Source organism: Mustela nigripes, chromosome 7, assembly GCF_022355385.1.
Source record: "Mustela nigripes isolate SB6536 chromosome 7, MUSNIG.SB6536, whole genome shotgun sequence".
Classification (NCBI taxonomy): Eukaryota; Metazoa; Chordata; class Mammalia; order Carnivora; family Mustelidae; genus Mustela; species Mustela nigripes.
In genome coordinates, this window is record NC_081563.1 from 15,429,908 (window position 1) to 15,456,849 (window position 26,942).

Sequence of the window (26,942 nt, forward strand, 5' to 3'; positions counted from 1 at the left end):
ATCTAGGGTTTTTTATATGCACCTATAGGATGCTCTTTTCCTCAATGTCCCAGGAGGGGGAAATGTGACAATAACACAGTCAGTCCTCTGGGTACTTGGAAAAGAAAAGACAGGTGGGGAGATGAGTTGAGGGGAGAAAAGGGAAGAACTGGAAAGAGGAATGAGGGGGAAGTATGTTGTTGGAACAACAGGAAGAAGGCCCAGCAACACCAGATGTTGACTTCAGTCTTTGTTAGTTCTGGAGTTACCTTTATCTTGCCTGTTACTCTGTATACTTTGTTAGATTCAAAGTACATGTTTCATGTGATGAAAAGTTCCTGTTTACTTATTCTTCCTGAGCCTGTTTAAAAAGGCTGTTTAAGCATCTCAGTAAGTCTCTTACAGCTGATAAAATTCTGAGCTGAGCTGAGAAGTGGGAGAAAGAGGTGTCATCGTAGCTTCCTAAATCCAGTTCCTGGGGAAGAACAGAGAGAGGAAGCCTTCTCTGACATTGAATCAAACAGAACCCTCTGAGCAGGAGGAAGATAGGAGATGTTGCAATGAAAGGACTCACCTTTCAACCCCGTGTTTGATACGGTTTTGGGAAAAGAACAGCATTCTGTCCAAAAGTCAGGTCAAAAGCCTCTCCACAAGTTGATTTCCCAATCCAGGAGAGGTAATATCAAATAAAACAAAGGCCCTTCCCCCAAATGAGAGCATTAGCAAATGTCTTTCCTTTCTGGGAATGGTGTTCTCTCACAGCATCATTCTGAATGATCACTTTCCAGAGATACAAGAGGTTAGTCTTTCCAATGAACTGTATGGTGATGGACAAGGCCAGTGGTTCCAAGGGCAGGAGACTGGTGCTACCTTTGGGCCTCGGAGAAACATTAGGATCAAGAGCACAGCTACTGGAGCCAGACTGCTTGGATCTGAAGTTAATTCTGCTACCAGCTATGTAAGTCACATTATCTTTCTGTGCCTCACATGTGAAAGAGGGAGAAAATAGTTTTATCTCATAGGAATAAATAAGTTAATAAAGGTAATGCGGTGAAAACTGTGTGTGAGTATAGCAGGCATTTAATAAGTCCTAGCTATTAGAGGATATAAGAAAAGAGATAATTCATTTTTTATATTCAGAGGTTTTTTTTATTCTTATCATTTTAATAAGGACCAGTGACTTCAAGAGTCTTGGAATGATAGAACTAAAAGGAATGTTTATTTTACAGATCTGCAAAAAGCCTAGAGTTGAGCTCTCCAAGGCCACATAGCTACCTACTGGCACGTTCAGGTCTGAAAACCAGACTTCCAGATTCTAGACCATTCCCGACTGTGCTACACTCCTTCCCTGGCAGGCGACGTCCAGGACCAAGAAAGTTCTATCAGAGCAATAATAATCAGAACTGCAGTATCTCCCTGAAGGACTCCCTTGTATTCCAAAGGCAATCTTAGGCTGAGTCATTCATTAATTTAACCATGCACTTACTCACTCAGCACGGAGTTAGGCTACCCACAGAAGGTACAGAAATGTAAAGCACAGATGTTGTCCTTAATGGACTTCAACTAAAATTGGGGTGATAAGATAGGCAGAGATTAAAATGATACAGTAAGGGTCATTTACATAGTGTGAAAAGTATTAGAGAGGTTAGGCATGTTTTGCCATGTAACCAATCACATGTTCAATAAAAGAGTTTATGGTAAAGTGAGTAAGTTTATGAATGATTAAAATAAATGAAGCCAGGTGGTCTACTAGGAGTTGGGCTGTGTTTAATGTTTTCTGTAGCTGTAAGTGCCAGAGGCTTCACATTTCTTAGTGTCTTTGCTTTTGACTCCCCTGTTGTCCTGGGATTTCTCTTCCATAGACAGAGTCTGTGTTTGTGGTGGGAGGTTTTGGGAAGGGGTAGTGTTCTGTAACTGTATGGTTAAACCTTAGTGTTTTAGTGTGCCTGGGTCCCTGGGGGTGTGACCTTCACAAGTGTTTCTTAGACTCGCCCAACCCCTTAAGTAAGACAGAAAAGGTAGAAGGAGCTAGAGTCAAGGAAGTATACTTCTCCCAGATAGAATAAGACTCTGGTAAAATTTTTCCCCTGGAGAGTAGAACTTTGTTGTGGAAGAAATTCTGGGTTTATTAAAAAAAAGAGACAGAGAGAGAGAGAACATTTCTTCATCATGTGTCAGAGCTATGAGGTCATCTTTCTTGGTTCATCACCATGAGAACCTGGTGGGGATTTGAGAAGTTAAGTCCATGAAAATACGAGAGACCCCCTAAGAGCTCATAGTAGTCAATTTGTTGAAATTTGCAATTTGTTGAAATTATCACAAAAATGTTCTTATCAATGATGCATGGCTTTAGCGCTTCACGTAAGCAGATCTCAGAGGCTCTCTGGATTCCATTCTTTTTTTTTTTTTTTTTTTTAAACGAGGCTCTGTGCCCAGTGTGGAGCTCAACCCAGGGCTTGAACTCATGACCCTGAGATAAGACCTGAGCTGAGATCAAGAGTGGAATATTTAACTGACTGAGCCATGGAGGTGTCCCTGGATTCCATTCCTTGTCCGGATTTTGGGGTGGCTAGCACCACAACCTCAGCTCCCTTATGAGTCCAAGAAAGGTGATTAATTTTTAGTTTGTTCAGTTTTTTCACTTAAGATTGTGACTGATTTCCAATCTGTCTGTAAGTAGGGCTAAAACCAGAAATTTCAATTTCATTTTTTTTTGCATTTGCATATGCAGTTATATCAGCACCATTTCTTGGAAAGATTATTCTTTCCCCATTGAATCTTTTGGCATCCTTGTCAAAAGTCATTTGACCATAAATGTGAGAATTTATTTCTGAACTTTCAATTCTACTCTATCTGTATGTCTACTCTTATGCCAGTACAACTCTGTCTTGTTTACAGTAGCTTTGTAGTAAGTTTCGAAATGGAGAAGTGTAAGTCCTTCAAACCCACTATTCCTTTTTAAGTTTGTTTTCGTTATTCTGCTTTCCTTGCATTTATAAATTTTAGGGTCATCTTGTCATTTTAGAAGGAAGCCATCTGGGGTTTTGAAATGGACTGCATTGAGTCTTTAGATAAATTTGGGGAGTTTTGCTATCTTAATTATACTGTCTTCTAGGGGTACTTGGGTGGCTCAGTTGGTTAAGTGACTGCTTTTGGCTTAGGTCATGATCCTGGAGTCCTGGGATCAAGAACTGCATTGGGCTCCCTGCTCAGCAGGGAGTCCGCTTCTCCTTCTGACCCTCCTGCCTCATTCTCTCTGTCTCTCATTCTCTCTCTCTCAAATAAATAAATAAAATCCTTAAAAAAAATAATGCTATCTTCCAGTTCTTAAATATCAGGTGTCTTTCCACTTATTTAAGTCTTCTTTAATTTCTTTCAATGATGTTTTATAATTTTAGGTGTACAAATACTATACTTTGTTGAATTTATTCCTAAATATTTTATTCTTTTAATTCTGCTCTAAGTGGGACTGTTTTCTAGATTTCATTTTTGGATTACGCATTGTTCCTGTATAGAAATGAAATAATTATTTTTTTATTTCAATTGTTTCATTTGAGTGCAGTTGATACACAATGTTACATTATTTTAGGGGTACAACATAGTGATTCAACATCTCTAAACATTATATCATGCTCACCACAGTGTAGCTACCATCTGTCAACCATACAATGCTATTATAATATCACTGAGTATATTTCCTGTGCTGTGAATTTATTTCCATGACTTATTCATTCCATAACTGTAAGTCAGTATTTTCCAGTCCCTTCACCTGTTTTGCCCATCCACCCACCCCTTGCCTCTGGAGACCATCAGTTTTCTGTATTTATAAGTCTGATTCTGCCTTTTTGTTTATTCATTTGCTTTGTTTTTTAGATTCCACATGCGAGTGAAATAATAAGGTATTTGTCTTTCTCTCTCTGACTTATTTCACTTAGCATAATATCCTCTAGGTCAATCTATATTGTCTCTAATGGCAAGATGTCTTCCTTTTTTATGGTTGTGTAATAGTCCATTGCATATGTGTGTGTATGTATGTGTATGTATGCCACATCTTCTTTATCTGTTTATCTATTGGTGGACACTTAGGTTGCTTCCATATCTTGACTATTGTAAGTAATGCTACAATAAAATTGGGGTGCATATATCTTTTCAAATTAGTGTTTTCATTTTCTTTGGTAAGTATTCTGTAATGGAAATATTGGATCATATGGTATTTTTATTTTAAATTTTTTGAGGAGCATCCACATTGTTTTCCGCAGTGGCTGTACCAATTTACATTCCTACAACAGTGCTCAAGGTTACTTTTTCTGCACATCCTCACCAACACTTATTATTTCTTGTCTTTTTTATTTTAGCCATTGTGACAGGTGTAAGGTGATATCTTTAAACTAATTGATTTTTTTATGTTGACCTTGTGTCCTGCAACCTTGCTAACCTTGTTTATTAGCCCTTATGGTTTTAGAATGTTTATTTTAGGGCAGTTGGTTAATGTTTCTCTTTGGTCCAGTTACACTGGGGTTTAAGATAGCCACAGGATTTACCAATCAGAGCCATTGTTATACCAAGAAAATACAATCTTAATAAGATAGTGATAAGATAAACAGTCCTAGACTAAAAGATGGGGTCCAGATGACTTGTTTTTTATTATGGGCCTGACATGAGCATGTTTATAGACTGAAGAGAAGGAACAAGTGAGAAGAAAGGGATTGATATTTGAACAAAAAGAAGATTGTTAAAGTCTCAGAGGAGTCAGAAGGGGGTGAGTTAAGTTTAGGCAATGACTTTGTGATGCTTTAAGGTTTACCTTATGTTCTTAGATTGGGGAAAAGAACCAAGGATAGATATGAATGAGAATGTGAGCTAGAGAATACATTAAAACTGCTGACTAAAAACAGGAAGCTAATGTAGAGTAAGCTTGATGATTTCAATTTCTCCATGACACAGGAGCATAGGTGATCAGCTGAGGGTTTTGAGGATAATGGCAGATGTTTGGAATAATTGTTGAGGATGTTGGAGAGGCGTCTGACCAAAAGCAAGTAATAGGGTCAATAGGTGTTTCTGACCAAAAGCAAGTAAAAGGGTCATTAGGGACATGTGCACAAAAGAATAAGGAGGTATATAAGCAATAATCTTGCATTGATCTTGGGATAGAGATTTACTATACAGTTGCTGTAGCAGGGAAAGTATATTAACAAAATGTATCAAAGATACTGGCAAAGAGTAATTGAGACAACCAATCATGTTATTACAGATTAGGTTGACAAGGGAGCTTTAGAAGTTCCTCATAGGCTGGGAAAAAATTGTGGGGTTAAAGAACTGGAGGTCTATGCAGTCAAAAAGTAGGTTTAATGGGAATTAAGGCACAAGAGAGGGAGAAGGATGAGAAGGACCATAATGGAATAAGGGAATTCAGAATTTCTGATCTGGTGCAGCTCTAGAGGTTAGTATGATTCCAGGCATGACTTAGCCAAGTAGAGTAGAGGTGACAACTACCGGAATTATGGAGGTCCAAGTCCGTGTTTCTGGATGGCTTATTTAGATGAACCTTAATATCATCCAGAATTATAATAATAACTGGGGTAGAGAGGAAAATGCAGGTCTTATCACTGTCATTTAATGAAGAGGAGTACCTGAGAAGTTGGGAGACGGCAGTAAGAAAATGAGGCAGAGGTTGGTCTATCTGAATGACTCAACCTCATAGAATCAAGGGCTTTTATCCAACAACCATGAGGAGTACAACAGTCCCATTAATAGAGTGGCACATTCTGGACTGGTTCTTAAGGTGGGGGAGCATCATAAAAGAATCCTTGGGGGTGAAGTAGGGTGATGGTTCATATCTATAGTAGAAAAACTTAGCCTGGTAACTCCAGTATACCCTGTTAAAAAGTGTTAATTTCCACTGTCCTTCCCTTCCCAGTGAGAACTGCTGTTTTATGGATGGCTACAGAAATGCAGGAGAATTTCTGAGGAACATGTGGCTTCTATCCCATCCATACTTCTGTTTGTTACTGAAGACTATATAAAAACATGAATCTAGATTTCTGAGAGATCTTTCCAAGGAAAAATGCACATAATTCTCATAATTACATTCCACTTGGTACGAAAGAGCCTACATTCATTTATTCACTTTTTATACCTGAGATGTTATTTATAGTGCAATGAGCAAATCTTAAGAGCAGTTTGGTGAGTTTTGATGAATGTGTAAGCCCTCAAGCTATAGAATATTTCCATTACTCTGGAAAGTTCCTTGGTGACCCCTCTAACTCAATTCCTGCCCTTCTTGAGGCAACTACAGTCCTGATTTCTAGCATCAAAGATTAGTTTTGCCTGTTTTAGAACTTCATATTAATGGAAACACAGCAGGTACTCTTCTGTGTCTGGCTTCTTTTGCTTAGCCTCGCAAGGTTTAAAGTTAGAATTTGAGGATTAAAGTAAGTCATTCTAATGGAAAATTCTCATTATTACTCAGGTGACTGAATTCAGACCAGAATAAAGGCAGGTATGTGCAAGATCTCTGGTGTGTTTCCCACCTCCTGGATAGTTTGCCAAGAAAGCCTAAGATAAATTTTAGTTAAGCATTATAGGAACTATCCTGTGGCCAAAGCCCACTAGGCTTTTTGGCCCCATCCCTGAACTTTTTCTTGTCTCTGATATGGATCAGAGAGAATATTTCTTTCCCATACCTTCTGAGAGGAATAATAAACCTGCTATGTGCTTGGTAGGATGATAGTGTTCTTGTTTTAGGGCATAAACAGAAAACCCTAGAATATATTTTCCAACTTAAAAATGAAATACCAACTTAAACCTGAAATCCTGGAATAAATTTCTTAACATCTGTTTCAATAGAATCCAAAGTCTGAGTGAATATCTTTCCCTTTCTTGAAATTCTTCCCTGGTGATGTTATGGTTGAAATGTTTGTGTCCCCTCCAAATTCATTTGTTGAAGCCTTAACCTCCAAAGGGATGATATTTAAAGGTGGGGCCTTTTGGAGGTATTTAAGGTTGGATGAGATCTTGAGGGTGGGGTCCTCATGGTGAGACTAGTGCTCTTATAAAAGAGATACCACAGAGTCGTCTCTTTCCCCCTTCCTTTCTCTCCCCCTCCATCTCTTCCTCCACCCTCAATCTATATCCCTTACCCACCCTGGCCATCTTCCTTCCCAAGACAAGAAGACTTAGAATGAATTATCTTCCTGGCACCTTGGTCTTGGACTTCCAGCCTCCAGAACCATGAGAAATACATTTCTGTTGTTTAAGCTGCCCAGTCTTTGGTATTTTGTTATGGCAGCCCAAGCTGATTAAGATAGGAGGTAATACTTGTTAAGTACAAACTACATATAAGACCCTCTATCACATTTAATCTTTGAAACAAAACTAGGAGGCAGGTACTAAGAGTTCCATTTTGCCAGGAAGGGAAATAAAACTCAGCACCACACAGCTGGTAAATGATGACAAATATCAAATTGCCTTCCATTCCAAGGAAGTTGCACCATTTTATTTTCTCACTAACAATCCTCATACGCTTTCTAAGTAACTCCCAACCCTTTTAAAGATTCCTGATAGGTCTATCTCACTATAAGTTCTTGATCTGCATTGCTTTCTTTTTTGAGCTAATGGTTGAAAACAGGGACAGGTTCTGAAACCATTGGAATATTGGCTTTGATGTTTCCATATCAGCATATATTAATCTATGTGATGATTCTTAGGGAAACAGGAGGGTACTTGGTATTGACAAGCAATGGTGCCTTGACAAGGGAAAGCATCATGGGCAACATTTAGGGAGATAGCTAAAGGGAGGAATATTCTAATTTTACTGCTTACATTGTCCTAGGAGGGTATTAGATCAGAAGTGAGATTAGGGGAGCTGAAATTGCTTTGGAATGATAGGAATGCTTTGCAATGCTATGTCCCTAATCCACTGTAAATTTTGATTAAAATCTGCCTATGGGGTGAAGAATTTAGGAGCAGAGCTCAACAAAATAGGACCCTCAAAACACAAAACAAGTGCAAATACAATTGAAGAAATACACATTGATGAAACTATGACCTCTTGGATCATCTTTTCCTAATGCTTTCTCTGTGAGGAGACTACTCACATCAGCCTGAGGTAGTAGAATAATGTCATGACATTGAAGGCTGTCTTGGATGGGTATCCTCTACAAAGATAATTGTTGTATCAAGGTTACACAGTTGGGAAGAGGCTGAGACAGGATTTGAACCTGCTCTCTTTCTCTCTGTTTCAGATTTATTAAGTTTTACTTGACATAAAATTGTAAGATATTTAAAGAGTACCTTGTGATGATATATACATGTGTGTACATTGTAAAAGGATTTCTCCCATCTAGTTAATGAACAAACACATCTGTCACCTCATATATTTTTACATGTAGTATATATGTAATATAGATTGTAATGTTATGTGTATGCTTTATAATCACATAAATATATTTGGTGAGAACCAAATATATTTATCTACTCTCTTAGCAAATTTTCATAATAAAATACAGTATTACCAACTATAGTCAATATGTTATACATTAGATCTGTACTCATTTTATTTATTTACTTACTTACTTATTTATAGATTTTATTTTTAAGTAATCCTCTACACCCAACATGGGGCTTGAACTCATTACCCTGAGATCAAGAGTTGTATGCTCTACCAACTGAGCTAGCCAGGCACCCAAGAACCTTATTCATTATATAGCTAAAAGTTGGTACCCTTTTACCAGACTCTCCTTATTCTCTTCTCCCCCGAGACCCCCAGTCCTGGCAACCACTTTTCTATTTTCTGTTCCTGTGAGTTTGGCTTTCTCTTTAGATTCCACACCCAAGTGATGCCATGTGGTATTTGTCTTTCTCTGTCTAACTTAATTCACTTAGCATTATGCCATCCCTGTTGTTGCGAATGACAGGATTTCCTTCCTTCTAATGGCTGAGTAATTCTCCCTTGTATAAATATATATCCCACCTCTTCTTTATCCATTCATCTGTTGATGAACACTTAGGCTGTTTTCATGTCTTTGCAATTGTGAATAATTCTGTAAGGAGCATGAAAATGCAGGTATCTCTTAGATATCCTATTTTTGTTTCCTTGGATATATACTCAGAAGTAGGATTGCTGGATCAAATGGTGCTTTTATTTTTAATTTTTTGAGGGATCTCCATGTTGTTATTCATAGTAACTGAACCAATTTGCATTCTCACCAATGGTGCTAAAGGATTTCTTTTCCCCCATATCCTTGCTAATACTTGTTACCTCTTTTCTTTTTGAGAAGAGCCATTCTAATAGGTGTGAGGTTTATTGTACTTTTAATTTGCCTTTCCCCAGTGATTAGTGATGTTGTGCACCTTTTCAAGTATCTGTTGGCCTTTTGTATATCTTCTTTGGAAAAATACCCGGGTATTTTTTGATTTTTGTTTTTTAAAGACTTTATCTATTTGACAGAGAGAGAGATCACAAGTAGGCGGAGAGGCAGGCAGAGAGAGAGAGGAGGAAGCAGGCCCCCCGCTGAGCAGAGAGCCTGATGCGGGCTCAATGAGAGGCTCGATGCGGGTCTCGATGCAGGGCTCGATCCCAGGACCCTGGGATCACGACCTGAGAGGAAGGCAGAGGCCTAACCCACGGAGCCACCCAGGCACCCCTGGAAAAATACCCGTTTTATACCTATTTTACCTCTGCCTGTTTTTAAATCAAATTGTTTGTTTTTGCTATTGAGTTGTGTGAGTTTTTTATATATTTTGGATATTAACACTTTATCATCTAGTCTATTTGCAAATAGACTTTTTTTTTGATGGTTTCTTTTGCTGAACAGAAGCTTTTTATTTTGATGTAGTGCCACTTGTTTATTTTCACTTTTGTTACCTTTGCTTTTGGTGTCAATTCCAAAGCTCTTTGCCAAGATCAACGTCAAGGAGCTTACCACTGATGTTTTCTTCTAGGAGTTTTATGGTTTCAGATCTTAACTTTAAGTCCTTAATTCATTTTGAGTTGCATTTTTCGTATTGTGTAAGTTAAGTGTCCAGTTTCATCCTTTGCATGAGGTTGTTTTTACAATATCATTTGTTGAAGAGACTATTCCATTTCTTATTGTATATTCTTGGCTCCTTTGTTGTTAATTAATTGACCTTACTCTAGGGGTGCCTGGATGGCTCAGTGGATTAAAGCCTCTGCCTTCGGCTCAGATCATGATCTCAGGGTCCTGGGATTGAGCCCCACATTGGGCTCTCTGCTCAGCAGGGACCCCACTTCCCTTCCTCTCTCTCTGCCTGCCTCTCTGCCTACTTGTGATCTCTATCTGTCAAATAAATAAATAAAATCTTTAAAAAAAAATTGACCTTACTCTATGTGTAAGTTTATTTCTGGGTTCTTTATTCTGTTGATTTATGTGTGTCTTTTCATACCAATATTATACTATTTTGATTACTATAGCTTTAAAATATAGTTTGAAATCAGGAAATATGAAGCTGAACCTGATTTCTTTGATTACAAAAAATTCTTTCTGCTATGTAATTTTCCCACTTTTCTGTAAGGAGTTTCTTACTGTCCTGTTACATTGGTTCCCAGCATGTATGCAGGTCACTTTCTTACTTCCCCATAGCATAGCTGGGAAATATTTATTTATTTATTTTTAATTTCTTTTGAAGATTTATTTATTTGAGAGTGAGAAAAAGCAAGCAGGGGGAGGGACAGAGGGGAAAGAGTCTCAAGCAGACTCCTTACTGAGTGTGGAGCCTGACCCAAGGCTCTACCCCATGACGTGAGATCATGATCTAAGCTGAAACCAAGAGTTGGATGTTTAATGGACTGTGACAGCTAGGCGCCCCTCAGAAATGTTTTTTTTAAACAGTGATTGATTTTTTTCAGGTTTTCTATTCCACCTTAGGTCAAATTTAATCATTTGTATTTCAGGAAGTGTATTCATTTTATCTAGGTTTTCCAGTGAATTAGTGTTAATTTGTTATAGGTCATAATTTCCTTTTATCTTTTATATATGTGCATCTGCAACTTTCACTCATTCCTAATTTGTTTTTTGTGGCTTCTCTTTTTTCCCTGACTAATCTTGTGAAAGGCTTTTATTATATTCAATTGGAAAAAAAAAAGAAAGAGGAAGGGGAGTTTGGGGAGCTGTAAATGCCATCTATTCGATAACTATTTTTTTTTATGCACTGTATGCCATGCACTGATTATAGCTAAATGCTGCTGATATTTGGAGTGATCATATGCCCCAATTTATGTCTTTTTTCAGGTATAATAATTAAAGCAATCTCCTTACTCTCAAAAATACATGATCAAACTACTGATGGGTCAGATAAAATTAAAGTTGAAATGTACAAGTGGTAGCCGTAGCAAGACAAATTTTGGCAGACTGTTGAAGACGGAAGCCTGGTTGGAAGGGTTTACAAAAGTGGATGACAACAACTGGAGACAGTTAGATGATTATTTTGAAGACTTTTGCTACAAGAAAGAGAAGAAATGAGGTAGGAGGTAGAAGAGATGGAATTATTTGTTTGCTATTTTACCCATTTCTACTTTTATTATTTTTATTTCTTCTTTCTTCTTTCTGTGGGCTTATTTGAGTTATTTCCTAGCTTCTTAGGTTAATGTGTAATGCATTTGAAACCATATATACATGTGTCCATGAACAAAACATATAGGTTCTGATACGGGATGCTTTTATTTTTACTCATTTCTAAACAATTTGAAGTTTCAATTATGGCATTTTCTTTACCAATGAATTATTTAGAAATGGCTTAAAATATCTAGATGCATGAATTCAAGTTTTGAAAAAAATTATAGTTTTAATATACTATATTCAATGAAGCGGTCTATGTATTTCTATTTATCTTTTTTTATCATGTTATGTTAGTCACCATGCAATATATTAGTATTTGATGTAGTGTTCCAAGATTCATTGTTTACGTATAATACCCAGTGCTTCATGCGATATGTGCCCTCCTTGATACCCACCACCAGACTCACCCCCTCCCCCCCACCAAACCCTCAGTTTGTTTCTCGGAGTCCACAGTCTCTCATGGTTCATCTCCCTCTCTGATTTCCCTCCTTCACTTCTCCTTTCCTTCTGCTACTGTCCGTCATGTTATTCCTTATGTTCTGCAAGTAAGTGAAACTATATGATAATTGACTTAAGTCTATATATCTTTTTAAAAATTTATCATAATTTTCTTAGTGGCCTTCTATAGGACCAATTTTTGTAAATTTTAACTGAGCAAATGAACAAATTATGTATTCTCTGTTGACTGTGAGTTCTATGCACATCTATTAGCATAAACCAGTTAATTATCTTACGTAAGTATTCTATATTTATTATTACAGAGTAATGTATTATTACTCATAATACATCATAGTGGGAGACCTTAACAGACCTCTCAGATGTGGATTTCATAATTTCCTTTTGTGATTTTACCAATTTTTCATGTACTCCCAAACGATGTTAGGATCATTTAAGTTGATGATTATTATATCTTCATGGTGAATTATTTAACAATGTGAAATGTTCTTTTTTTTATTATTATGTTCAGTTAGCCAGCATATAGTACATCATTAGTTTGTGATGCAGTGTTCAAGGATTCATTAGTTGTACATAACATCCAGTGCTCAGCACAACATGTCCCCTCCTTAATACCCACTTACCCCATCTTCTCGCCCCCCGCCCCTTCTGTAACCCTCAGTGTGGTTCCCGGAGTCCAGAGTCTCTCATGGTTTGTCTCCTCTGATTTCTTCACTTTCAGTTTTCCCTCCCTTGTGATCCTCTGTGCTATTCCTATGTTCCACATATGAGAATTGTTTTTCTCTTATTGACTTATTTCACTCAGCATCATCCCCTCCAGTCCCGTCCATGTGGATGCAAATGGAGAATGTTTTATGTTTTATGTTTTATATGCCTTTCTGATGGCTGGGTAGTATTCCACTGTATATATGGACCACATCTTCATCCATTCATCTGTTGAAGGGCATCATGGCTCCTTCCACAGGAGGAGTTACGTTTGGTTAGTGTGGACATTACTGCTATGAGCATTGGGCTGCATGTGCCCCTTCTTTTCACTACATCTGTATCTCGGAGGTACATATCAGTAGTGCAATTACTAGGCTGTAGGGTAGCTCTGTTTGTGAAATGTCCTTTTATAAACTTGTGATCTTTCTGACTTGCAATTCTGTTTTGTGTGATATTGATCGCCTACGAGCAGCTTTCTGTTAGTAGTTGCTGGGAGTATGTTTTCAAACTTGGAGTAATCATAGTTTTGGCATTCTCTAGTAAGCTGCACATGGCTGGATTTTTAGAATCCAACCTAATTTACCTTTTATAAAAAAAACTTACCCAAGTTGTTTTTATCCTTATTTGGATGTATGTAGATCTATTCCCGCCATGTCATTTTGTGTTTCCATTTACCATCCTTGCTCTCATTTCCTCTTCAGCCTTTCTGTGGGTTACTAGGATTCCCTTTGTTCCTCCTTTCGTTTACGACTTTGAAAACCACACACATTTTATTCTTATGCTTCTTTATTTTTATGCTTAAATTTTTATCATAAGTTGTTCAATTTATGTTTTTCTAACTGCGTCTGAAGTTACGCACTATCTACTGATCATTTTTGATGACTCTTCAAATGCTTTTATTTTCCTGACTTTTTTGCCAACATCCCTGCCTCCATCTCCCATATCCCACATTGACATAATCTGACGTTTTGGCACCAACATTTTGTTTTTAAAAAATAATTTGTTAATTGCATCCCACAGAAAAAAATAGTTATATTATTTTCCTGCTAACTACTGCAGCTTGTTGTTAAGTCTTGAATTCATTTTCTTTGAATATTCTCTAGTAGTTCTCTTAACTTTCAGACAGCACCTATTGGGTTGTTAAAACTCTGACTTTCTGGGTATTTGAAAAAAATCTTAGGTCATTCTCACATTTCAACAATAATATGTCTGAATATAGATATTTAGATTTGAGCTTCTCTGCTTTCAGCAAAGTAAAGATACTGTCCGATGTCTTTTTTTCACCCCACACTGTTGATGAAACACCTAATGCCAAATCTGATTAGAATTACTGTGAATAGTCATTTTCTCACCCTCTCTGGAAGCTTCCACAGCTTCTCTTTATCCTTGTAGCTGTTCTCGTGCCTAGCATATTGACTGTCTATTTAATGTCACAAACTGTCACTACCTTTGTACATTACCTTTTGTGTGTGTGTGTGTGGTTATTTATTTTATTTTATTTATCTTTTTTAAAAAGGTTTATTTATTTATTTGACAGAGAAAGACACAGTGACAGAGAGAATACAAGCAGAGTGAGTGGGGGAGGGAGACGCAGGCTTCCCACCGAAAAGGGAGCCTAATGCGGGGCTTGATTCCAGGATCCTGGGATCATAACCTGAGCTGAAGGCAGGCGCTTAACCAACTGAGCCACACAGGTGCCCCTGGTTATTTATTTTGATCCTGCTGTATATTTTGTGAACCATTTCAATATGAGGATTTATACTTCATCAACTATAAGAGGAAATTTTACACTTTAATTTCCTCAGATTTTCTCTCTCTCTTCTATCCTCATTATTCATCATTAGGTAGATACTATGACTCATAGAACTTTACTCCATGGCTCTTAAATTTTCATCTTTTTTTTTTTTCACCCGTGCTTCATTCCTAGGCAGTCTTCCAGGTATCTAATTTCCTTCTCAGCTGGGCCCATTCTTCTATTCTTACCTACTGAATTTTTAATTTCAGTAATCACGTTTTCTTCTCTAAGGTTTTTGTTTAGTTTGTTTTATAGCAGACAGTTCCTTACTGTGAGGTCACACTGTGTCTGAAGACACTAAATTTGTGTTAAAGGCCTTTTCTTATCAGTCCATTAATTTTCCATAATTACAATTCTTCTGTTGGGTTGTTAACTATTTTTCATGGTGGCTTTATGCCAGATGTTGGTGATTTTGCCTATGGGCTCCTCTTTTTGGTTTGGATCCCCTATCTGGACTCTCTCTCTTTCTGGTCTCACAGCCAGCCTTCAGAGAGGTGGAGAAGTAGCTACTGAGGTTTGTGCTGTGCATGTTTTTAGGATGAATGGGAAAAAGATGGGATGTATACTGGGTGGGATATCTTAGAAGCCAATATTCTGAGCAAAGTCATTCCCTCTGGGCATTTTCAGGCTTTGCTGTCCTTCAGCATGGCCCCCACCCAAAGACAGACCTGAATGTCTGTGGAGGATGTGGAGGAGGGGAGTGGGTTACACACGGCACAGTGTGGGTACCCCGACTCATTTCCCTGTCATGTGCGTTGAAGCCCTCCTCTTAGCACCCAACTTCTACCACCTGAAAGCCTGCGATAGCCCTGGTGATTCTTCTGTCTTCTGTGACATACTTTCCAAAAGGCTCCAGGACAAATTTCTGGTTGCACTTACCCTTTTCAAACTTATCCTGTGTATTTTTAGATTCTTGGGAATTTTTTCATAATTTTGACTAGCTAAAAATTTCTCTTTGACTTTACAGTATAAGATATGTATTCTCATACTCAATAAAGTAATTTAAAGCTTAGAGTAGATGGATAGAGACGGTTGTAGAAAGAGGGGACACGGCTGTCTCCAATTAGTTTCCTATCTGGAAGGCAAAATTTCTACTTTTACTTTGGGTTGTTTGCTTCCCCCCCCCCCCATTGATATTAGAGATAGTAAGCAAAGTGTTACTTATGTTGTAAATATTCGTTAAATATTCCTTTTGGTTTTGTTTAAGGTAACTTTTGAGATACAGAAATTTTACATTCTTAGGAGGACAAACTTCATTTTTTATCTTAAGATTTCTGGATGCTGTGTTGCATTTAGGAGGCCTTCCTAATACATTATTAAAACCCATTTTTATTAAAGTGCCCTTTACTATTTCATGGTTTAGTCTTTTGTGATTACATATTTCATGTTTGGATATGGATGGATCAGGGTTTTAATTTTGTGTTTTGTGTGAGATTTGGTGTGTGTCCCATTCCCTCTCTTCTAAAATGAAAATTTTTTTAATTGCTGATGTCCTTCCTTGTTCTGTTAACATGTTCTAGGTGGGTGGGTATGCAGGAGTGGTTAATATTTTTTAGTTCATAGGTCATCCCCCCATAATGAACCAAGTTGATATTTGAGGATTGGACTGTGCAGCACTCAGAGTTCTTGAACCTTGAGGTGAATGCAGGACCTGCCTGGGATTGGTGTCCTCTCTCTCGGGGAGCAGGTGAGTAGGAAGAAGGGCATGTGTAGATACGTGAAGCCAGAGAAGCTGACCGTGGCAGCGAGTATTGTCCATTGAAATAATTTTCCAGTATTCCCTTTGGCTGGATGGGTAGAGTCTATCATCCTGCCTCTCTCACTGTAGAGCCAGGTGACTAAATTCTCCAGTGCAATGTGAACAATATTCATGCCAGACCCATTCATATTCTTCCATCATCCTTTTTGAAGCCTGGATAAAGGCGATGAAGTTCTAGGAGATGGTGACATGAGACGCAGAGATTCTGAATATGTGCGAGGCCATATGGAGGGGAGTTTCCTGCTGCCCAACAACTCTTGCCTTGGACTAACACTTAAGTGGGAAATGTGCTTCATTTGTACCTGCCCAAATAAGACAGGAGATTAAAGTTTCTGGTGGATATGCTGTATCGAGTTAGGAAAGTTCCCTTCCATTCCTAACTTACTTTTGTTGTTTTAAGCAGGAGTGGGTGTTCAGTTTTATTTGAAAAAACTTGACAAGAGAGTAGAAACTGAGCTACTTGGCGATAGAGAAGAAACTGATGGTTACTCAAGAGTATCACAGATATTTAAACCGTTAATTACTCCCCTAATATGATAAATCAAAATTATTACCATGGAATTTTGATTTAACAGTGTTAACATTTTCTAACTTATCTATTTTTGCTTTTATTTTTATTAATTCCTTCCTTCTACTTTCCTTGGTTTTATTTTGGGTTTTCTAATATCTTGAATGTCGTTCATTTTTTGTTTGTTTCATTAGAAAGGCATTCAGAGCTATGAAGTTTCCTATATTCCACAAGTACTGATTTATAATATTTTTTTATTTTTTGCTAACTAACCTATTAATTCATAAAGTTCTTTGTTAAATGACTTCTGTAATAAGAACTGACATTGTGTGCTTTCTGCCAATCACAGACCAGCAGAACATCTTTACATTTTTCCATGGATTTTGGAGTGTTCTGGCACATACTTTTCTTTTTGTAACTCATTTCTGGGTAATGAGTAAGGAGCCAAAGCAACCCCACATTCCTCTATAATATGTCTGGTATTTTTGAGGTATAGTTTTATCTGTGAAAGTCTCTTAATAGGTAATTTATTTCTTTAAAATTACTAATTAGAAAAATGTACATATTGAACTACAGCTATATTAAAACCTTTGAATTCTAAAATTATAAAAATGTGAAAGCCTTAAGCAGTGAAAATCTGCATATTTCTGTCTTTAAATATTTTAATATCTATGTGTAAAAAACAAAGTATCTTATTAATATGATATGGTGATAAATGTTTTTTTCTTATCTTTATCTTTAAAATTCTTTGGGGATAAAAAAAAAAAGACTGACTATACAAAGTAGCATGAATTATACTCTCCCGTGATTATTCCCTCTGTGATTTCACTATTAACCAAAGCCAATAAATAGTAACCTTCTAAAAAAAAAAAAATTCCTTGGGGATAGAAACTTAGTATGACCATAAAATAACCTTTATATGATTTGCTGTAGGAATTTAAAGGTGCATTTTCTTATGTCTCCTCTGGTCATCTCATTATTAAAACCAAAGTTATAGTTTTTAATGCACAGTGAATTTGTTCCTTAGGGGGCTATCAAAGATCATTTTGGTCTATATTGTCACAGTTTGTTCTCTGGTGCCAACGTTTATGAGCTCTGTGACATTTGGCAGGTTTCTTTTTCTTTCTCTGCCTCTCTTTCCTCAAATGTAAAGTGGGGCTAACCATGGTCCCTACCTCATAGGAGTTTCCCAAGGATGAAGAGGTCAAAATATAAAGTTCTTAGAACAGTCCTGGGGACAATGTTAGTTCTTGGTACTTTAGCTATTCTTATTATAATCTAGAACCAATCACAACTACCTTCTCTAAAAACCTCTTTCTTTCTTTCTTTTTCTTTTTTCTTTTTTTTTTTTTCTGATTTTCTTTTTATTATTAAAGGCCCTTTCTGTTTTAGGGACATTATATAAACTGTCACCATCTTATTACAAACCCAGTGATATAAGTATTATTATGCTATATCAGAAGCTGAGAGAGTGACATACTTTTCGAATTCACAAGACAGTATGTGACAAAATTGAGACTTGATTTTATGTCTGTCACTTATGTCCATGCTCTTCCCATTATATCACTCAGCCTGAGGTCACCACTCTTTATAAAATCCACCACCACAACCTTTTGCTGCCATTACCAAACCAGAGCTTCTTAGAGCAGGTGTGTCCTTAGAGTACCAAGATGGTACCTTCGTAGCTCGTCTAAGATGGTAAATAGCCCCGTTTGTTGACCTGGAGCAGTGATCATACTGCCCCTGCCTGATGCAGGACACTTCGTCTTTAGCACCACAGATAGGAGAATACAGATATAAATGGTTTATTGCTGCTTATCTCAGTTGACCCCAGATAATTTGTCAATCAATACCTAGCCTTCTGATTTTCTCCCTGCCATCTCTCCCAATCCCCCATTTCAAATGGGTGTTGAAGATGGCCAGCCTCTAGCTCTCCGGGCAGACCCTCGGCATGAAGGCACTACACAATATTGCATAGGATTCCTGGGGTTCATGTAGGAACAGGAGGAAAATGCGTGCTTTCCAAGATAGAAACTGGAGGAGTCATTGCTGGGAAAATACTTCCTAGGCCTAAAATTAATTAAGGCTTTGGTTATGTCCGTTCAAAGACCTATGTCCAGTCCGGGTCCATGAGGCCCACATTCTCTGGACATTCTGATCCCGCACCCTCCCTACCACCTCTTCCCACTTCTCAGAGAAGCCTCCAATCACAGAGGCTGCCCATTCGACTGGATTGTTTGATATATTGTCCAGTCTCTGCAATCTTTTTTTTAAATGTTTGTATCCCCCATGTCCTCTGCCAAGTGGGGACCATGTAGTGATCATTATCTTCTTCTTCTTCTTCTTCTTCTTTTTTTTTTTTTTTGCATTGTGGTAAAATATACATGACGTAAAACTTACCCTTTTAACCGTTTTTCAATATACAGTTCAGTGGCATTAAATACATTTACATTACTGGGCAACTATCACTACCGTCTATCTCAAGAACTTTTTCATTATCTCAAACTGAAACTCTGTACCCATTAAACAACAACTCCCTATTATTCCCTTCCCCCAACCCCTGCAATCATCATTCTACTTTCTGTTTCCATGAGTTTGACTGCACTTACATACGTGACACTAGTCATAACAATCTTTGTCCTTTTGTGTCTGGCTTATTTCTCTTACATAATGTCTTCAGGGTTCATCCGTGTTGTGGCATGTGTCAGAACTTCATTCCTTTTTTTTTTTTTTAAGATTTTATTTATTTATTTGAGAGATAGACAGAGAAAGATAGATGAGGGAGAGGGAGAATCAGGCTCCCTACTGAGCTAGGAGCCTGAGTTGGGACTCAATCCCAGAACCCTGAGATCATGACCTGAGGCAAGGGCAGATGCTTAGCGGGCTGAGTCACCCAGGCACCCTAGAACTTCATTCCTTTTTAAGGCTGAATAATATTCCATTATATGTATGCACTGTATTTTGCTTTTCTATTCTTCCATGGTGGACATTTGGGTTGTTTCCACTTTTGACTACAATGAATAATACTGCTCTAAATGTAAATAAATGTTTGTTTGAATCCCTGCACTGAGTTCTTTGGGGTATATACCTAGTGGCAGAATTGTTGGATCATATGGTAATTCTGTGTTTAATTATTTTGAGGGGACATGAAACTGTTTCCCAGTGTTGCACCATTTTACGCCCCCACCGGCAATACGTAAGGCTTCCAATTTCTCCACATCCTCCCAACATTATTTTACTAGTATTCTTTGGACTTCATCATGAAGACAAGTAAATAATTATTACTCTATCTGGCATCTTTATTGATAATTTTTTGCATATATTAGCCTTTGAACCTTTGTAATAATCTTTGGTTTAAGTATTATATTTATGTTACAAAAGCAGAAATTGAAGTCAGAGGTATTGCAAGATCATTGGAGATCACAAAGCTAATATATGGAAAAGTCAAACACATAAACTTTATTCCTGATTCTTTTTATTATTTGGAGAATTAAACAGTCTGTGTTCTTTGAGATTCTCTCCTGCATGTTCTGTTCGCTGGAATCAAAGCAAAAGGAAAGCTCACACATTGAGAAAAGATTCCAATAAAAGGATATCTGCTATTCTTCCATATGTCCTAAGGTATTAAAGAAAATAAGTGGTTTCAATAAGTGGCAAGAAGGACTTAGGTTAGATATTAACTGGGTGGCTGATGTAGGTGAGATACTGAAAAAGATTATCAAAAGATACTTTGAGATAATTAAAGTCCTGAAAAAATGCTATGGGGTGGATTCCATCCCAGGACCTGTCTGAGGGTGCAGGAAGTGATTCAATGAAACCTTGTTAATTATTTGAAAGCAGGGGAATAAATGGGATGTCCTCACATAGTTTCTATGAGTGAGTTTTCTGATTCTATAGTGAAGATTCTGCAGAATGCCTCTGTAGTACTCAGGAATGGTGTTCTTTGGTGTTTGGGGATGGATCTTTGTTTTTTTCACCTTTTCATCCTTGATCTTTGGTGAATGCAGGCTCCCTCGGTCAGTTCCATTTTAGACGCTGAGCTGGCCAGAGCCTCAGGGGAGAGGTCAGACATGACCTGACTCATCTGGGGTCTTGAGCTACTACGGGGGCAGTTGTTTTTCTACACTACTCTTGATTTGTTTAATTCTATTCCCAGGGAGATTTGAAGGTGATGCAGTTTGGCCTGAGATTAAAAGGGGGGCTGTTTCAGTGGATTTCTGGGTCATCTGTGCTGTAGATTAGGAAGGAAGAAGGTGGCTGGTTTAAGACAGTAAACAGGGCAGCTTTTTCAACAGGCCAGCCCTGCTGGTGTGGAGCAGTAACCACACTACTCTTGCCTGAGGCAGGAGACTTAATCTTTAGAACCACCAGGCAGGGGAGAGTTAGAATGTAGAGCAGGAGATAGTTCTCGGTGATGACCCCATCTAACCGACGCTCTCACTGTGCAGATGACAAAGCCAGGAGAGGTGTCAATTATTTTTCTTTTACATTTCAGAGTTGGAAATTGAAGAATGCAACGGAAAGCAAGATGAACGAGGCAAGAGTGTGTAGCCGTCAATCCTGGATCCAGGGGGCCATTACTGACTGGTAAGTAGATCTTCCTTCAGATGTCCCCCAGGGTCCGCAGAGTTTACAGGACAATGGAAGAACACTCCAGACCAAATATCATCTCAATAAATACATGGAGTTAAGGCCAACAGAACCTGGCTTAGCACTTAGCTCATTCTTCTTGACACCAGAACTCCTTTGTGAGCCCGGATAACTTGACATCATGTTCCCTAGATCTGCCTCTTTATCTCTGCAGGGCGGTTGGTGGCTTTTGTAGGCAGCCCCAATAGTGCAAGATCAACACAAGTCCACAAACCTCAATCACTCTGTTTTCATCCACTCCAGATTGCTCTCTCTCACTTAATTGCCTGAATTCAGTGTCTGTGGTAAGAACTCAAGCACAATATCACACAATATCACACACCTCTGGGATCCCTCCACCGGTTATGGGCTGTGCCTCGCAAGTGAGGATAACAGGATTTGGCCAGTTATGAGTACAGGGTTTTCCTGGCACTGCCCAGACCTGTATGGAGCAGGTCACGCTATGCACACTCCTTGGAGCTGGCTCGATTTCACAATTTTTCACACCTATTGTAATCTATTCCTATCCCACACAAAGGCCCTGTCCAAGCATGCTTTGATGTTTTGTGTCATAAGTTGCAAAATTCAGAATTGAAGCATCAAAAGTAGAAACCCACGCTTTTCTTTCTTATTCTGTAGGATTTAGCATGTTAGTTTTTCTTTAAGCTTGCAGAACATGGTGAACAAAATGTGTTGTGGTAGATTATGAAAGTGTTTTCCTTTTTCACTATGTTGTACACCTGAAACTCATATTACACTGTATGTTAACTAACTGGAATTTAAATAGCCTAAAAAAATTTTTAGGCAAGAAAATTTATTATGTTTATGAAACAGATAAATGTTTTAAAGAATCCTTCTCGGTGCAGTAGGAGTTGTGGGCTGAGGGGGTTCTGTGACATCAGATCTTAGTCACTCCCTCACTTCTGTGGTGAAGTGAAACAGTATGACTGCCAGGCTTTTAGCTATATCGGGGTTTTATGACTCTATGAAAGATCTAAATTCATCATCATTAAAAATGTATCTGTAGAGCCTGGGGGATGTTTCAGATACTAGCTTTATTGATACTAGCTTGTTTCAAAACCCTAGCCATGGAGCTGGAATGTGCCAAGAAATCTTTACTTTTTTTTTTTTTTTAAAGATTTTATTTATTTATTTGACACAGAGAGATAACAGCGAGAGAGGGAACACAAGCAGGAGGAGCAGCAGAGGCAGAGGGAGAAGCAGGCTTCCTGTGGAGCAGGAAGCCAAATGTGGGGCTCAATCAAAGGACCCTGGGATCATGACCTGAGCTGAAGGCAGACGCTTAATGACTGAGCCACCCAGACGCCCCAAGAAATCTCTACTTGAGTTAAAGGGAATACAGGAGGGGAGGAGGCAGGGGAATGTTATGAAGCCTCCTGTGGCTTCTGTTTCTTTGGTATTTTCCTCAGTGTGACTAACTAAAATGCTCTTTGTTCTTTGTTCCAGAGTTAGAGACATCCCTGCCACGCAGCACGGAGATTTATAACTCTGAGCAAAGGTTTCAACAAATAAGATTTCTTCACTCCAAAGTCCATCTATGTGTGCTCCCTGAAATAAAGAACAGAGCATTTCTGTCTGCTGGTGTCTAATCCCAGGAGCCTTGGCAGCAGAGGCAGGAGAGTTCCAAAAGGTCTTCTTATAGCTCTGGAGATAATGACCAGCTCAAACAAGCTGGCGCCGTACGGGGATACCCATGGACTTTATCTCTTTCTCTCCCATTCCCCCTGCCCCCCTCAGGCTGACATAGTGTCTGTACTGACACAGGCAGTCCAGAAAAAAGAAACTGTGTCTTTTTTATAACTTTTACTTAAGTGGGATAAATGGAATGATCATAACTGAAAGATTTGTTGGAAACATACTTCCTATCCAGAAAATCCATTGTAATGTTGCAATTAAAAAGTTCTACTCAGAGCAAGAGTAAAAAAAGAAAAGAGAAAAAGGGCAAGAACTGGGATTAGGTTTAATGACCTGGAACACGCAAGGAACATAATAAAATTTCTGATTCCATGTCAGGGATGTGGGTACGTGGTCTAAGACATACATCGGACTCTTCAATGGCTCTGCTACCCTGCCCCCACAGTGCCCCCTCCCATGAAGACAGGCAACAGGGAAGGTGCTTGAATTCTTTCAGGGCCTATGGCGGTCACTAAGCAATTTGTTTCTTTAACATCTGAAATAACATGTAAACCTCACGTGGGTGCCAGATTCGGGAAGTGCGGTTGAGATGTCCCACGAGACAATGTTTTTTGGAAACATTCAATGACACCAAATCCCCTCCAGTGCACAATTTTGTATAAGACTTCCATTTTGGAGCCCAGCCCAAATACTAGTGGAATTCAGCGTTACATTACAATTTGACTTACTACAAAGTCTTGCGGCAGAGTCCAGGTATGGTAAGCTTTGAATTACCTAATCAGGGTAGGAGCCAGTTGGCCTATGGAATACCTGAAAATTAAACACTATCTACCAGGGATGAGAAAGTATGCCCACGTAGAAACTCTGTTGAGGCGTACCTTGAAAACTGAAAACCATACAAATGCCAACAATGTCTTCGTTTTTGCGACGTTCACGGTCTTGTGATGAAAGAAGATGAAAAAATAATAACCTTAAATAATTTAAAGTGGTGTAATTAAGGGTATATCCAGGGCATTGTCAGAACACAGAAGAGGGACACGCTTATCCAGCCAGGTGATGAAGGCCAGGGAAGGTTGCCACTCTATTTAGTTATAAGAAATTCAAGGTACAGTTAATGCATCATGTCTTGAAGATGGCACTTTTCCTCCAAACAACTCAGACTTTTCCCAGAACCATTCCAAAGGACTTAGCTTTTCTCATAAATGCTCTATGTATTTGTTCAACTACATCCTCTGTGAATGGAAGAGAGGTCAGAACTATGTCACTGCTTTGTAACCTGAGGTCTCCTGCCTTGTCTACTGAATGGGTTACTGAATTAGTATTCCTCCCTACACATTTTTCCTCTAAAAAGCCTGTTCTTTTCTGCCTTGGAATCTGAGCCCCTACTTCTCTATATATCATTCTTCACAGATCTCTATCTAACCACTTAGACAAACAGTTTAATTTCCTTCGACATGATTTCTTCTGGACAATAAAAACAAAATTGCCATAGATAGACCTTTTTTGTTTGTTTGTTTGTTTGTTTGTTTACATTATGAAAAATTTTACCTCCCTTTTACCTGCTGTTTTTCTTCCTCATCTTCTGCACACTCGCTGGAGGTCTCCTGAAGGGTCCACGCTCAGGCTGCATAAGTCTGGCAGTTATCTTCAGTACCAGGTCTCACTTCATAATGGAAAACCTGGAAATGTTTTCATTTCCTTTAAAGTTATCTGAGTCAGAGGAGCTAAAGGCAGAGAATGGGCTCTCTCTGGGGTTGCTTGAAGAACTCAAGGTCCTAAAAGTGAATGTCCTCTTCTAATTGCTTGACAGAACTGTTTATTTTCCATGACTTAGCAATTTATGTCCAGGACAGGGTCTGACTGACCGGACTTGTGACAAAATTAGATAGAAAATCTCTTAATCCTTTTATTTTTTCTCATTGGCAATGTTCATGAGTCCATTATTCCTATGGACTAGAGAGGAACGCAGGAATTACAAGGATGGGCCCATTGAATTGCAGGCTTGGGTTATGCAGAATATCCTTTGAATGGATTCATTGTCCTACAATGGGTCTCATAGAGTGAGAGGATTTGTTGTTAAGGGCTGGGCTTAAAATTTTTTAGCCTGAGTTTGAATGCAATGCAAGGTCACTTCAATTGTCTTGGAAATGAGAGTGCTAGTAACTAGTGGAGAGACTATTTTGAAATAAGATAATGACATTCCCCAAAGCTGCTTCCAGTTTGATAATAAATATTATCCACCAAATGATATTATACAGATTTTCTTGTTAGATTTTCTTGTTCGAGGGAATTATACCAACAGAGGTTTTAACAGCTCTGTTGAGATACTATTTCCGTACCATACAATGCATCCTATTAAAGTGTTTAATTCAACAGATTTAGTGTAATCATAGAATTGGATAGCCATCACCACAATCTAATTTTAGAACATTTCCATCACACTAAAAAGAAATCCCATAACCATTAGCTATAATCAACCAATGTCTTCATTTCACCCCAGTCCTATACAATTGCTTAACTACTTTCTGTCTCTATTGTTTTGCCTATTACAGATCTTTCGTATCAATGGAATCATATAGTATGTGGTCTTCTGTGACTGGCTTATTTAATTTAGCATAACGTTTTTAAGGTTCATCCTGTTGTAGAATATATTAGGGCTTCATTCCTTGTTATTGTTATCCATCGATAGATATACATTTGTTTATTCATTCATCAGTTGTTAGACATTGGGATTATTTCCCCTTTTGGATATTATGAATAATGCAGCTATTGCAGTGTTATTTACAAAAGCCAATACCTGGAAACAATCTAATTGTCCATGGATGGATGAATTGGTAATGAAGATGTGGGATATATATATATATATACCTATATCTATATAAGTGTGGTAATTAGCCATAATAAAGGAAAATCCTGCCATTTGCAACATCATGGATGACCTCCAAGATGTTACGCTAAGAAAAATAAGCCAGGGAAAGATAAATACTGTATGATCTCATATGTATATGGAATCTGCAAAACAAACAAAGGAAAAGAGATCAGATGTGTTCATTACCAGAGGTGGAGGGGGGATTGGATGAAGGCAGTCAAAAGGTATAAACTTTCAGTTATAAGATAAATAAGTACTGTGGATGTAATGTACAACATGACAACTATGATTAATACTAATATATGGTATATATGAAAGTTGTTAGAATAAATGCTAAGAGTTCCCATCACAAGGAAAACAATTTTATTTTTCTTTTTCTCTATTTTTTCTATTTATATGAGATAATTAAACTATTGTGACAATCATTTACCTTTTATGTAAGTCAAATCATTGTACCATATACCTTAAATTTATAAAGTGCTGAATGTCAGTTATACATCAGTACAATTGGAAAAAACAATGCAGCTATGAACATTCATGTTCCAGTGTTTGCATGGACATATGTCTTCATCTTTCTTGAGTATACATCTAGAAGTAGAATTGCAATACCAGATGGTGACTCTATGTTTAACCTGCTAAGAATTAATAAAAACCAGATAGCAATGGGATATTTTTTTTCTAAGAAAATGTTAGGGACTGAAAATAAAAAGAGATCAAGATTGGGACTGAAGGGGGCTATTGACAACCCCCTTTCTAATTCATACAAGAGAGTAGGTAGATTTTCTATTTTTATAAATTATTTCTGCATGGCATGTCTCAGAAGCACGTAGAGAAGACATTGTATACATTTCACTGCCTTGAGTCAGATTTGAATCTTATAAAACTGTGTTGTCCAATGTGATAACAATTAGTTATATGTGGCTTTTATAATTAAATTAGTTAAAATAAAATAGCATTTAAAATTCAAGTCCATTGTTGTACTAGCCACATTTCAAGAGCTCAGTAATCAC

The 26,942-nt window shown here is 38.0% G+C and overlaps 1 long non-coding RNA gene across 4 annotated transcripts; it reads left to right on the forward strand.

Annotated features, from left to right (window-relative positions):
• The first annotated feature begins 692 nt into the window (after nt 1-692).
• On the forward strand, nt 693-26,357 carry LOC132021167 (uncharacterized). Of its 4 annotated transcripts, XR_009405261.1 has the most exons (6): nt 693-937; nt 11,229-11,460; nt 16,068-16,198; nt 20,277-20,399; nt 21,274-21,365; nt 22,875-26,357. It is a non-coding gene; the product is annotated as an uncharacterized LOC132021167 (long non-coding RNA). The 4 variants fall into 4 exon arrangements; XR_009405258.1 differs by lacking the exon at nt 20,277-20,399 and having other exon boundaries at nt 696-937; XR_009405260.1 differs by lacking the exon at nt 20,277-20,399 and having other exon boundaries at nt 696-937; nt 16,075-16,198.
• Nucleotides 26,358-26,942: the final 585 nt, after the last annotated feature.